Source organism: Piliocolobus tephrosceles, chromosome Y, assembly GCF_002776525.5.
Source record: "Piliocolobus tephrosceles isolate RC106 chromosome Y, ASM277652v3, whole genome shotgun sequence".
In the NCBI taxonomy this organism is placed as follows: domain Eukaryota; kingdom Metazoa; phylum Chordata; class Mammalia; order Primates; family Cercopithecidae; genus Piliocolobus; species Piliocolobus tephrosceles.
The window spans coordinates 5,253,499-5,268,135 of NC_045456.1; the positions used below are offsets into that span (position 1 = coordinate 5,253,499).

Genomic DNA, 14,637 nt, shown 5'->3' on the forward strand with positions numbered 1-14,637 from the left:
AATGGTAAAAACCGCAATTACTTTTGCACCAACCTAGTAGCTCTTTTAAAGAGTGTTCAAAATCACCCATCAATTAACCTTGTGCCCTAAAGGACTGACAACTCAAGCGACACAGTCTTGATGTTCTCTCAGGCTCTGATGAGCAGGAAGCCATCAATTCACCAGTGAAACCATTAGGTTGGGAGGAAAACATAAAACGATTTAATTTGCAGGGCTTTGCTAGCTCCTCCTCCTCTTTTCTTTCTCTCTCTTTCTCTCTTTCTCTCTCTCTTTCTTTCTCTCTTTCTTTTCCTTCCTTCCTTCCTTCCTTCCTTTCTCCCCTCCCCCACTTACTCCCTCTCACACACACAGTGACAAGTTGATAATAATAAACCATTTAATAAGCATTTACCATGCATCCCACTAGGTATTTCACATTTATTTTCTCATCTCAGTTTCTCAGCATTCCCAGCAGACTGGTACCACCTTGGTGTGACTGGGTTTATTGGATTGTTGCTTTCCACCCCGCCAACTCCCCACCCCCAGGAACTGAGCTGTGAATCCCCAGCGAATGGTTGTTTTGATGGGAGGGAGGGTCAGAGCTTTCTAGAACATGCACAACATTCACTGCAGGGAAGGCACTTCTGGGAGAGTGGGGGAGAGAGAGAGCAAAGGTTCCTGGTAGTGTGCAGAGAGCAGGTGAGAGTAGAGAAAGGCAGGAAGGAAGAAGTGGAGATGTCTTCGGTCTCTGACCAGAACCTAGGATTTCTCAGCCTACATCTGCACCTCAGGCAGGTCTGCCTAGCTTTGCTGTCTTGGCCCAGCCCTGCTTGGACTTCCCTCTCCACCATTAACACTGCAGCTAGTGACTATTGGCCCATGAAGGACACAGCTTGAAATAGGTGCTCCCTTTTGTTTTTGGAGCTCAATTCTCACTTCCCATACCTCTGGTCCAGCTTGCATCCCAGGCAGTGGTTCATTCGCATGCTTCCCAGAAATATTTCATCTGTGACTGACTGGCCAGCTCTTCACCAAACCCACCTCCTCTTCTTCCTGGACTACATTTCCCAGCCTCCCTTGCAGTTGGATGTGGCCATGTGCCTGAGTTCTAGCAAAGGGAATGTGAGTTGAAAGTGAGGGGCACCACTTCCAGGCCTACCTCCTACAAAGCTTCCTTCCATATGTGATGCTCCAACCCTTTTCCCCTTCCCCTCAGCTTGATGCAAAAGGACCTTTTAGAAGCGCCCTGTTGAAGATAGTGGAGCCACAAGACGGAAGGGACTGCATGCCTAAATCATGGCTTGGAGGGGAAAGGGCTACCTGCCATCACGATAATCCATTTGGGGCTTTAAGTGAGTGAGAAATTGACTTCTATTGTGTTTGAGCCATGGTACTCTTTCAATGTGTCGGTAAGCAAAGCTAGCATTATCTTAAGTAACACAGAGCTTCCTGGGACCCACCCTGTGCACAGTGCTGGGGGCAGGCAGGCTTGTCTCTGCCTGTTGGGAGCTCCTACTCTATTACTTCCACCAAGCTCAGAGCACCCCATAACCCACTGGCTTTCATACCAGTGACTTTGAAACCAGAACCTTAGAAGCAGCCCAAGTACTCACAGCCCAATTCCAAGCTTCCACGTGCTAGCTTTTCTGCAGCAAATTCACCGAGCACCCTTGGCTGCTCTTCCTGACTTGAATCAGTGTATTTACATGGGGTCAGGACCATCCTGTACTCTGTAACTGCATAAATATCCACTGAAAGAGTCTGTTTCATTGGCAATCACAGAGTTGGCAAGGATAAGGGAGCTGCCTCCAGGGAGAAGGAAAAGGCAGAATTTTCAGCAGCTTCATTCCCTGGAGCCCCACAGCTGCTCAGGTGGCCCTCACCCATGTGAGAAGGTGGGGGCTGTGGCAGGGAGAAGCAGCAGGTCCCTGGCACAACACAGGCAAACATACCTGGGAAGTTGGCACACCTGGCTTCTTGCCAGAGGAATCTGCTAGGACTGAAACCCCCTTCTCTCATTGTACCCTTTGATGGTTTGCTGGTTTGCAGAGCAGGGAGGCCTGGATTTCTACCCTCTCTCCACACTGGCTTCTCTATAGGAAAGGTCCCTGCAGATAGTCCTTTAGGGGAGTTAGCATCTATGGCTCAAGGATCTAGGGCCAGCTTTCTCCCTTGGTGCCCTATATAATTTATTTTCTAGGCAAAGGCTGCCCATTCAAAAGCATCCTCCTCCTCCACTGACTGCTGATGTTCCACCCCTAGCAAGCCCTTGCCTGTGTCCAACATTATTGCCCTCTTATTGGGTTCTTCTCCCAAAATGCTGGTTCTAAAGACACTGGGTCCTTGCCATATTGGAGTGACCAAACTGACACCGTGGGGGCTCTTGTGTGCAAAGGGCCAATCCAAGTATCTTCTGTAACCTTCACAACCACCTGAGGAGGTAAGCAGAGATTGCCCCTATTTTATACATCAAGAACCCCAGACCCACCTCAAGCCCTGCAATAAATGTCAGAGCTGACTTGAACCCAGCCTCCCACCCCCTAAACCAAGGTTGATAAAATTCTCCCTGGGCTTAAGCTCTCTGGCTCCAGAGATACATGACTCAGGGCTATGGTGCCTGTAACTTAAAATACACCAGCACCTATAGTGGGACATTTTCTGTCTGACTTAGGTGAAGCCCTAACCCAGTTAGCCACCATTCTGCTAACAAGTGCACACCCCATGGAGGGGAAGCTCAAGTTCTAATCTGGAAGCTCCCATCCTGAGGCTGCTACTGGAGTTCCAGTTATCTCTTCATTTCCATCAATACTCAAGCACCAGGAATGCTAGAAATGTGTGTGTGTGTGTGTGTGTTTTATGTGGTGAAATTGATGGCTTGCTCTTTAGCATGATGGCTATTTTTAAAAAGGGTAAAATTCATAGTACTCAATTTCAAGATATATGGATTGGCTGAAATATTTTAGAGGCAGGCTCCACCCTTGTGAGGACAGGGTTGGAGAATCCCGGAAACCCCATAGCTGGCAGTCCCAGGGATGGCTCCCAGTGGTTCCAATGCTTGCCACCTAACTGGTTCCATGCCTGGCAACTGGATTTTGGAGGATTTCCAGTTGCCTATGCCAAATAGACGGTAACAAAATTCTGCCTCAGAAATGTTGTCATATCTGCCTTGAATGGTCGGAGCAGCTGAGAGCACAAGCCGGCTGGGACTCCCTGAGCAGGCTCATGAGCTGTTCTGTGCCTGCCGGCTGCTTACATGTTAGATGATCAGTATCTGTGTGGCATGCCACACCATTTGCCCTGAGACTTGCCCTGTGGCTGTCACAGTGTGATTCAGAGTGTTCCCTGCACAGGGGCCCTCCTCTTCTCCACTCTGACTCTCTTGCTGGCCTCCTTCCCCTTCCCTAGTTCCCCGCTCTAAGGCTTTGGCCTTGAGCTTGCCCTGAGGCAGCCCACAGACAGCCCTCAGGGGTGGAAAGACTCTGCTTTAGGGACAGGGATGATTAGTAGAAACCTCCTGTCTGTAAACATTTAACACCTGGTTTCCCTCCTACGAGACCTTTTCAGTATCTGAGCTGGCATTGACTGACATGCTGGAAAATTCTTTAAAATGTCCTAAAAAAACAACTAAGCAACCATATCTCATCCATTACAATAGCTAAAATTTTAAAAGACTAGAAACACCAAAAGTTGGTGAGGCTATGGTGCAAGTGAAACAACTGTCCACCACTGGTCAATGGCACCACCACTTTGGAGAACTGTCTTGCACCTTCTAGAAAGGTTCAGTAACCACCTGCCCTGTTGTCAGCCATTCCACTCCTGGGTATTCTCCCAAAAGAAATGAAAACCTATATTCATAAAAGACTTGTACTCAGATGTTCATTGCAGTCCTATTCGTGAGAACCACAAACTGGAGCAACCTAAATGTTGGTCAACAGGTAAATGCCATACCCAAACCGTGGAATACTACTCAGCAATAGAAAGCAATGCACTGCTGCTACAGATAATGGCACAATTGCATCTCAAAACCACCATGCTGAGGGAAGGAAGCCAGATACAAAAGGGTACTTGCTGTAAGATTTCATTGACACGAAGTCGAAAAACAGGCAAAAATACTTACAATGCTAGAAATCAGAAAGTGGTTGCTCCAGGGAGGGAGGAGAGGGAATGAATTGGAAAGGAGCCTGAAGGGCCTTTCTGGGGTGACAGACTGTTTTATAGCCTCTTTCAGGTGGTTACACAGGTGCGTACAATTGTCAAAATGTATCCATCTGACCACTTATGAATTTAGGTTAATTATCCCTTGATTCAAGAAAAGGGACATTAAAAATACTATTGAATAACCACAGAAAGGAGAAAAACCCTCAGTGGTTCTGCATGTGTGCATTGTGGGTTTTCACCACTCCTGAGCCCAGTGTGGAGAAGGGAACTGGAGTGAAGACTGTTGGTTAGCCAATGGGCGAGGACACTTCCTTGGGCACCTGCCAGGAGGCCCCTTACAAAGGAGGCAGCAACGTCAGCCCCCAAACACAAACACTCAATGAAATAAAGCAACAGGGGCCCTGAGGAAGCTGGCTTGAGAGTGTGGGATAGATAGCAGGCTTTGAGCCAAAACCACTTTCCAAGAAATGCCAATGTTTTTGTATTTGGGAACGGAGAGGGAGTATTAAGGCAAGCAAGAGCCAAAATGTGTTGGTCTTTGGACAACAATTGTGCTCAACTGAGGGGGCCCTGTGGGAGAGACTTCAAAGTGCTGCTACTGAGACCTCCTCTGTGGGTCTCTGGGATGCGGCACCCATAAAAGCGCTGACTGGAGTGGAAAGTCAGAAGTTCCTTAAAGGCAAAGGCCTCCTATTTTGTATGCTGGAGAGGAATATTCTATTTCCCTAGTAAGAGGCTGGCCAAAGTCACACCCATATACCTTCAAATAGCCAGCGGAAGCTTGTGATCTATGGCACAGGAATGAGCTTGTGAGTCAAGCCTGCACATATACACTGGTTCTGACCTCTTATGAACTGTGTGGCCTTGGGAAAGTGACTCGGCCTCTCTGAGCTGCAGTTTCCTTGCCTGCAAAATGGGGAAAATGACACCTACTACTGGCAAAGTAGAAATTGCCTGAAGCCTAGTGAATGCTGAACACAGGATCATATTTGGGCTCCAATGGTCTTTCCAGATTGTCTATGCCAACCTCTCAGCTGAAGAAGGAATCCTCTCCAGCCAAATCAGCATTCTTTTGTAAAAAAAAAAAAAAAGAGAGACATTTAGAGACAGGGTCTCACTCTGTCACCCAGGCTGGAGTGCAGTGGCGCAATCATAGCTCACTGTATCCTCCAACCCCTAGGCTCAAGAAATCCTCCCACCTTAGCCTCCCAAGTAGCTTTTTAATTTTTGGATCTGAAGTGTACAAAATTTGCATAATCATTATCCTTGGATCATGACAATGTTCCATGCATAGTCCACTTTTTTGGTTTTATTCTAAAAATTGTTTCTTTTTAGTATTATCCAATTTAAAATAATAAAATAAACGTGTGAACCGTCCCCCGACTCAACAACATGTGGGTCTGTCGCTGCACTTTTCAGTCTATTTCATCAGTCCCTTTGTCCACCCCTGTGCCAGCACCATGTTGTCTTCTTATACTTTCTGATGGTGCTAGGCACTAAGAAGACAGTCAATCAGCAAGCGGATTGAGAGTGACAGGGAGCGGGGTGTGGGGAAAGGTCTGCTTTGGAGAGGGTGATCAGGGAAGGCCTCTTTTTGAGCAAAGATCTGAAAAAGGAAAGGGAGACACCATGGCATCATGGCATAATGGCATTCCAGGACTCTAAGGAGACGTGTGTGCGTGTGTGTGTGTGTGTGTGTGTAAGAGAGAGAGAGAGAGACAGCGAGAGAGACAGAGAGGTGGGAAAAGGGGAGAAGAAGGAGAGGAGCTAACAAATTTCAGTGTGGCAGGAAAGAAAGGCAGGGGATAGATGACATATGGCTTTCTAATCTCCATTTTTACAAAGACTATTTAGTACAACTCATTTTGTAGCTGGGGAAACAAAGGCTCAGGAAAGGTGACTTGGCCTAGGCCGCGCATCTAGGTAGGGGCAGGGTTATGGTGAGAATTCAAGGCTCTGTGCATCTTTGTGTTGACCCTCTGGGCCCTCAAATGATTTTCATTCCACAAAATGCCTCCAAGCAGCTTTCAGGTAATGAAGTGACAAACAGTATATTGAAATAGTGTTCTTCCAAGCAGAAGTTCTTTACCATGCAAAAGATTATTTGGAGACTAATTAGGATTCTGAAATTCTGTAATGGCTAATTCCTTAGGGCCATGTCAAAATCCATGTGAATATTTCCAAATTATTTTCTTATCATAGGCAATATTAATTCTTAAGAGAAAAACCAAACACATGCTAGTGACATTCTTAGAATCTGAGTTGGGTGTTATGATCATATAAGCACAAGTAAGAGTTTGTCTTAATAACTGAAAAATATATGATTAATAATTTTACATTTATTTTAATACCATCCCTTCAGTTTAATAGATGACAAGAATTCTTATTCCTAATATTGTGGATGTAAATATTAATGTCAGAGGTTTAAAGGGTTCACCTACTCGCTCTCTTTTGAAACTCTGAGCTGGGTACAAGATAAAAACAGGAGAGAGACGCATGACTAAAGACATTTGAGTAAGTCTGACCTGCATTCCCTATTAAACCTTCAGGGTAAATGGATTTCTCAAATCTGTTTTCTTCTTTGGGCAGCTAATCCTTTCCTTCCAGGAAGAGATTTCAGCCCCTCCACTCTCTGCCTTGTCTATGGCAACAGCCCCATGTGCTGTTTCCATCTTGCATCCCCACATTAGGCTTTGATACAACTGCAGAAATTGTGACTCAAGAGATCACAATTACTGACTTCCGAGAGCCTCTGATTTCTCCCAGAAGAATGAGCAGAGGAGAAGTTCTAGGTATTTTCAAAGACAGATGAATTCAGGCTGTTTTTGAATCATGCCCAGGCTTTTCTCAGTCTCTCCTTTTTCTTATGAGGACAATTCTAAAAGTATGCAGATATGAGAGTGCTAACTGTAGAGGGTCCTGCCTGCCCTTGGCACAGGTAAGAATCACCTGCTTTTAGTTACTTATGTCTCCATGAGATCAAGACAACTTGGTCCAGTGGATGCAATGAAAGAGACTCAAGCGGTTGAATGATTCTCTTCCTAAGCTCTCTGTCCTAAGCCACTCTGCCACTGTGAGAGCATAAGGATACTGATAGATCTCATAGGTGTACACTCACTCGTCCCTGAAGTTCTGTTTTGAGAAAGAAAATACAACGCAAAGGCATAATAAATCCAAGAGAAGTCCTTCTGATTTGTAGAGAAGAGGCTTCACTTAAATGAAATAAGATGTAGATGCCCAACTCAGCCACTGACTGGCTATGTGAACACTGACAACTCCTTTAGCCTCTCTATGCCTCAGTTTCCTCATCTGTAAAATGGGAGTGATGACAGTGTATATGCTGCAGGGTTGTTAAGAAGGGTAGGTGAGTTCAAGTGCAAGACACTTGAAACAGTTCCTGGCACATGGTAAATACTCAGTAGGGGTTAGCTATTGTTATTGTAACAAAAGATAGGGAGCCAAATGACCTTCACTGTGGAATCCTAAATAAATAAGACAAGGATTATATTTGAAACTATAAATAGACAATAAATAAGATGAAAAGAGGGATGATTTTTCTTCCCAGCAGGTTTTCCACGGCAATGGTAGGTCTATTCAAACATAAGCCTGGCATGGTGCTGGCCTCTCATGGCCCACAGTAGGCAAGATGTATGGTGGAACAGTAACTATCATCAAGTCTAAAGTGACAAATGTAAGGTCAAGAGCAGAGGTGGTGGGGACCTGATGCAGGATTTTCATCAGGCTAGACTCTCTAGGACAAAGGGTGTGGAGGGACAATCAACTCTGGCTGCACAAGAGACTTGATCAGGGAGCTTTGAAAGACCCAGATAAGTCTACAGCCATACCACCCTGAACCCATCGAATCTCGTTCAAACAACCCAGATTCCCAGACCACACCCAAGGCCAATGAAATAAAAATCATCCGTGGTCAGGCCTGGGCCTCAGGATTTGTTTAGAGCTCCCCAGGTGGTTCTGATGTGCATCCAGGGGTGAGCAACCCTCCTCCCAAGTCTGGATCCCCTTTCAACACTACGTAAATGGATAGCTTATCCTGGCCAGTCTTCAGGAGGCCCAGACACAATCTCAATTCTCTTCAAAGAGACAAAGAGAAAACCCACCAAGCCCCACCCAGGGCAGAAATCAATTAATATTTGTTTACAGGTCCACAGTGCCTGGTATACAGTTTTGGTGCTGAATCAATAAGTGAATGAATAGATGAATGAATGAATGAATGAATGAATGAACGAACGAACAAATGAATACAGCTCCATAGAAAATGTCTAGAAATAAGGAAATAAATTGGTTAAAAACTTTCTGGAGGGCAATTTAAAATCATTCATATCCACTGACCTAGAAAATCTACTTTTTGGAATCACCTCAAGGAAGTGCAGGTCCTGGCTGGATTTTCTCCCAAGTGCCTGCAGTGCTGATTAAAGGGAGATCCAAGGGCTACAGAAGTGAAGAGTGGACACTCTAGGGCAATGGTGCTCTTGCAATCCCATTTCCATGGGGAGACGAGAGAGGGGCATCCTCAGACAAGGCCCATACTTTTTTCTTTCATTAGTATTTGGGATTTGCACAGACCTTCAGTTAAGAACTCAGTGCAGACTCCAGAATTCAGTGGCCTAAGCATGAAAGAGACTCTTCTAGGTAGGAGAAAGCTGATAGGAAAGTCCTGCCAGCGGGTCAGTCAGCCCTTTAAAAAAAAATCACAGTAAGGCAGTGTCCAATGTCTGATTTTGAGCAGAGTAGCCCTCCTAGGATGAGTTAACTGCAAAACGTGCCCCTGGGTGGTTAATGATGTGACCCAATCTTGCCAGCTGGTATGAACAAAGGTGTCAGCAATTTGAAGCCTTGTGCAACATTGCAGATGGTTATTAACTTGGGGAAGTTAGGAACCTTCCCTTTCTGGAAATGGGATGGATTTACCTTTGAGTCCATCTTGAAGGCATTACACATTAGAGAGAATCCATTCATCAAGACCCAGAGCTTGCTCCTCAAGACAGGAGGAGCAGTCTGCATCTACGGTGCAGGTGATGAAGGGCTTTCTCCGCTGTGTCTGCAACAGCATTATGATGGTGGGGCTTTGAATCAGGGGCTGGAATCAACAGGAACAGAATTTTGCAAATATGCCTTTGAAAGTCAAACCATCCCATCTGAAGCTATTAAATGTGCTTGTATGTGTATGTACTTCTTGGTACTTAAGAGAAAATAGAATCATCATTCCCTGGGCAAGACCACTTATAAGAAATTTGGTCCAGAAAAAATATTATTCTTGTGTTACAAAATCAAAGCAGTGGGGGGAAGAAATCAAAGGAAAGGATCACTCAGGAAAAATGTCCCGGTTCCAAAATGCTGCGGGAGACCGCATAAAAAGCACGGTAATATTTAAGCTTGTGCTAAACAGATTTTTTCTACAGTCACTTTTTACCAAGTGTAAGTTTCTATATGCTCTGTCAAATGCCTCTTTAAGGATTTATTCTGAGGGATTTTCTACCATTCTTGAACTTAAAAGTTCAGGCAAGGTTAAAGGGCAGGATGGACTTTGGAAGTGAAAGGCCACACAGGGGACAACAATGAGAACATGGCACTGAGAAGGCCGAGGTCAACCCTCTGTGCCCTGCCTCGCCCATTTATAAAGGGCCTAGGTAGTTCTCCTGAGTCACAGGTGCCCCTGGCCTCAGCCAGCCAGTCTGCAATGAACATGGGTCATCAATGTCACAGAGTTCCAGGGGCTGTACATGTGTGACTGGCTGGTACTGTCCCATACTGGGAAATCACCAAGGGGGTTGATGGTGGGCAGGTAGTGATGTCTTAGATACCAAGGATGACATCACCACTACAAACATCATTGTGACCATTACACTAAGTCTTACTGAAGAAAGAATAAAACCAAGTAATTCCCTGAAAACTGACCAAAGCAGTATTAAGAAATGTTACTGAATTATTGATCCCTTCAAATGCAAGTGCCTATTTCTTGGTGAAACCGTATGTTCTAAAACCAAAAGGCAAAGAGAACAGCTGCTCTCTACTTCTCCACAGAGGTCACACTGACCTCCATGTGGCCAGATCCACTGAGAGATTCTCTTCGCCCTCATCTTACTCATCTCAGCAGTGTTTGACACAGTTGACTATTCCCTCCTTCTTTTAAAACATAAATCAAATAGTTTTAATTGTCTGCATAAAACTCTCCAAGGCATCTCATTGTACTTTAAAATAAAAGCTAAGCCCTACAAAGCCCTATCTGATCTGGCCCCACTTTAACCCATTCCAAGAAGGTACCAAACTCTTTCCTGCCTTAGGGCCTTTGTACTGGCCATTTCCTCAGCTTGGAATGTCCTTCTCACAGCTGGTTCCTTCTCAGCTAAGTCTCAAATCAAAACAGCCTTCTTCGATAGAGAAGGTTCTATGACCATCTGGAACAGTCACCTCCATCCCAGTTTTCCTCTCTCATATCAGTCTCTGTGTGTCTTTCCTTCAGCACCTATCACATTTGCAAGCTATCTTTTTTTCCTGTTTTCTGTTTATAGTCTGTCTCTTCTACTTCACCTGGAATGTTAACTCTTTGGGAGCAGAGACCTCACCCACCACCCAGAATAATACCTGGTTCATAGACAATGTTCAGTGAATATTTATTTGGAGTGAGGAAGGAAGGGAGGGAGGGACTGAGAGCGAAGGAGGGAGGACAATGCTCCCAACTAGTGTGTCCAAAGACTGATATACCTCAAATTCATTACAGAGGTGCTACTAAATAATGAATAGTGAATTGATATGGTTTGGCTCTGTGTCCCCACCCAAATCTCATCTAGAATTGTAATCCCCACATGTCAAGGGAGGGACTTGGTGGGAAGTGCTTGGATCATGGGGCTGGTTTCCCCCATGATAGTGAGTGAGTTCTCACGAGATCTGATGGTTTAAAAGTGTGACACTCCCCACCTCGTGCTCTCTCTCTCCTGCCACCATGTGAGATGTGCCTTGCTTCCCCTTTGCCTTCCACCATGATTGTAAGTTTCCTGAGACCTCCCCAGCCATGTGGAACTGTGAGTCAATTAAATCTCTTTCCTTTATAAATTACCCAGTCTCAAGTAGTTCTTTATAGCAATGTGAAAACAAACTAATATATAGATTCCATTTATTTTGGCTACAGCTGAAGATATAGAGAGTTGAGTCATTGTCACATGGAATGTTCAGTTGATGTAGGGTAAAGCAGCATTCAACTTATCATGAGTAAGAGGCACTGCATTGGGGAGCTGAGGCCAGATGGCCTGCCCACTGGGATATGGAGAACTTGATTTTGAGACTACATAGGAGAGCATGGCCAGGGCGGTGGGCTCTGCTTCTACAGCAGCCCTTAGTGCAGAGAGGGAGGGAGTGAACTCTGTGATCCCCTTGCAGGCCATACAGAATCATGGCTCAGAACCCCACCCAAATTACTGTTGGCCCATAACCAAACTCTGAGTTCCAGGAAGGTAGGGGTGGGCCTTGTTCAACAACCAATAAACATTTGTTGAGTGGCTGTATTTAACAGACCTTCTTCATCCATACTAATTATGTTTTATTTACAATACACTTTTATACACAGTGCTTACTACATGCCAGGTACTTTTCTAAATGTTTACAATATTCAAGCCTCACAAACACCCCTAAAAAAGAGATGCTTTTATTATTACTACTTTAAAGATGCAGAAACTGAGGCAAGAAAAGAATAGGGAACTTGCTACTCAGTTGAGAGCTGGAACGTGAACTTACTGTAGCCTTGGCTCCAGAATCTATGCTCTTAACCACCAGCCCGTGCTATCAAGAGTGTCTACTGCCACAGCACCAGCACCATGGATCAAGAACAGGTGGGTGGGATGGCAGCATCGGAAAAGGGTGAATGGGGCAAGTGGGTACTTACCCTTTAAGGGATCGCTGGGTTAAGTCTCACATACTTCATATACCACTTTTTGGTGTCACTTCTGCAGGCTAAGGGAAGGTGGGGAGGCTGAAGCTTGGGAGTCCATTTCCAACCCAGTATCCCTACCTCTGCAGGAGATCTCTTTATCCCTTCATGTTTCTACTGTAGTTCTAGGCCAGCAATTCTAAACCTGGTACAATTCTGTCCCTGTTGCCAAGAGGACATTTGGCAATGTCTAGGGACATTTTTGATTGTCCCTAACTTGTGGGAAGTGGGGAGGTTCTACTGGTACTGAGTGAGTAGAAGTCATGGATGCTGCTAAACATTCTACAAGTCATGGGACAGCCCCCCACAGCACAAAATAATCTGGTCCCAAATGGTAGTAGTGCTATGGGTGGGTCGCCCTGGTCTTGGTCCAGAGACTACCTTTTAGAAAATCAATAAGAAAGGTGGTAAGGCCATCAAAGGCAGGTCCATCTGTGAATCACCAAGAAATGCCAGCTGCACCACTACAAAATCTGCGGGGAAGAGGCAAGACCTGCCTGCTTGCCTCCCTCTCTCTCCTAATTCCTGGAACCACAGCCTCTCTCTCCTGCCGAGAAGCTAAGAACAGCCCTGGCCCTCATGGCACATAGCAGAGGTTGCTAATACCCACTTCCTTTGGCAGCTTCTTAATGCTCTTGGCTTGGCATTTGGTATTCCTCGAGCCCTTTTGCCTAATTACATTCTAGAGATGAAGGGAAACCTATGTATAATTCAAAAATGAATGTCCCTACCTTTGATTCCTCTCAAACATGCCAAATCAGAGTAGAACTGTGCTACTCCTCCAAATAGATTACGGGGATCTCTGGAGAAGTAAATGGACCTTGATGAGCTAGACCCCAGGGCAGAGCACAAGATAATTTAGAGTGCTCTTTATGGATGATAAAATGAAGAAAACTCAGGATCAGATTTAGGATGGAAGAGAGTGGGGGAACTACGTGGTATGGTAAACCCAGAAGGCCCAGGTTTGATTGCTGGCTCTGTACCTGAGCTCTGTGGCCTGGGATTATCACTCCACTTTTCCCATGTGTAAAACGGGGTTTGAGACACCCCCATAAAGATACTGGGAGGGTTGGTGGAGGAGGCCCTCAAGGGCCTCACACTGCATGTGGCTTAGAGTAGAGCCTTATCAAATGTTTGTTCATTCACTTGCCAATGTTCATCCTTTTATTCACTTATCACCATTTATCCTTTTAACCATCTCGACACCTGAGGGATCCAAAAGCTATTTATGCCTCTAGCTCACCAACTCGGGAGCAGTCAGATGTCCTGAGCACTCAGTAGAATAATAATGAACAAAAATAAACCTAAGGAGCACTGGATGTGACTTCATTTGCAGTCATTTCAAGGAATCATAGAGTTGATTGGATTTTAAAATTGAGCTTCAGCTAATGAACACATGTGCAATCCAGAGTCAAAGGCATGTGCTGAGATGTGATTTCATGGCCATCTATATGGGAAAAAAAGGTCTGTAACGGTGTGGATAGGATGCTGTCCAGAGAAATGGATTAGGCTAGCAGTTCTCAAAACAGGGCTAATGATCAAAATCACCTGGGGATCCCTCTGAGCGCAAAGATTCTCCATCTGACTCCCAAGAGCCCAATCTCATGCATCTAATGGGGTCCAGAAATGTACAAGTTCCAAACTCTCCCCAGGTGATTCTAAGGTCAGCTGGATTTAGGAACCTCTTGACAGGGTTTCTAAATTGTGTCGAGCAGTTCACCAAGTGCCAGGCAACAACCCATGATCCTTAAATCTCTTCCAAAATCCTTAACCAAGATGTTTCGCAAGCATTGTTTGAGGCTGCATTTGCTTTCACATCTAAGAGAACATTTTTAGATATGAGATTTGTTTTCCTTCCAGCAAGATGCTCTACATCACTACTACCAATTAGGCAAGTTCATTTAAAAGCTTTGAATCCATACTTGTAAAATTCCCCCTTTGCTCATCCAACTTTATGTCTAAACAGTGCAGCTGATGGCTGTACAGTTCCATTTATGAATTCCACTCTTGTGAATATATTTCCAAAATTCTTTCAGAATTTCTTTGTCTGGATAAGCCAGGACTGCTGGTTTTAATAAGAACATGGTTTAAACATAGTTATCCAGGTCACTGATATTTCATGGCTTCCCAGAACACAGACAGCACCCAGTACTCAGACAGAACCTTCCCCTTTTCAAACAAACACTGCCCTTGCCCAATTCTATCCTTTCCTTTTACAAAAGAACTCCCTCTCCATTTTCCTCGCACACCATTTTCTCTTTAGAAAGAGTTATATGGTGTAATAGAATGAACACTGAGGTTAGACCAAAGGAAAGGCAAGCACTGCCTCTGGTTATATATAGCTCATCAACATCACAAAGTGGTCCACAATAGTGTCTAGCAAAGTGGCTTGCACACAGTAGGTCCTCAACAGCTAACTAAATGAATTCAATTATTTGAGAGAACTCTTGCACCTCCATTTAGGAAAACCCAAACAAGTATTCTCTGAACAACTGCGACATTCCATAGCATTCACATCTGAGAACATGTTCTATTACATAATCAACAAAGTAAAAGGA

General features: G+C 44.8%; 1 protein-coding gene across 10 annotated transcripts in view; it reads right to left on the reverse strand.

Annotated features, from left to right (window-relative positions):
* The window catches only part of RAI2 (retinoic acid induced 2), a 65,997-nt gene that overhangs the window by 16,244 nt on the left and 35,116 nt on the right, over positions 1–14,637 (reverse strand). For 2 of the 10 annotated variants that reach the window (XM_023199019.1, XM_023199020.1), the window contains one exon: positions 13,384–13,526. The exons of the other annotated variants lie outside the window; for them this stretch is intronic. The gene's annotated coding sequence lies outside the window, so the exon portion shown is untranslated. The remainder of the gene's footprint in view (positions 1–13,383; positions 13,527–14,637) is intronic. 10 annotated transcript variants of the gene reach the window in all.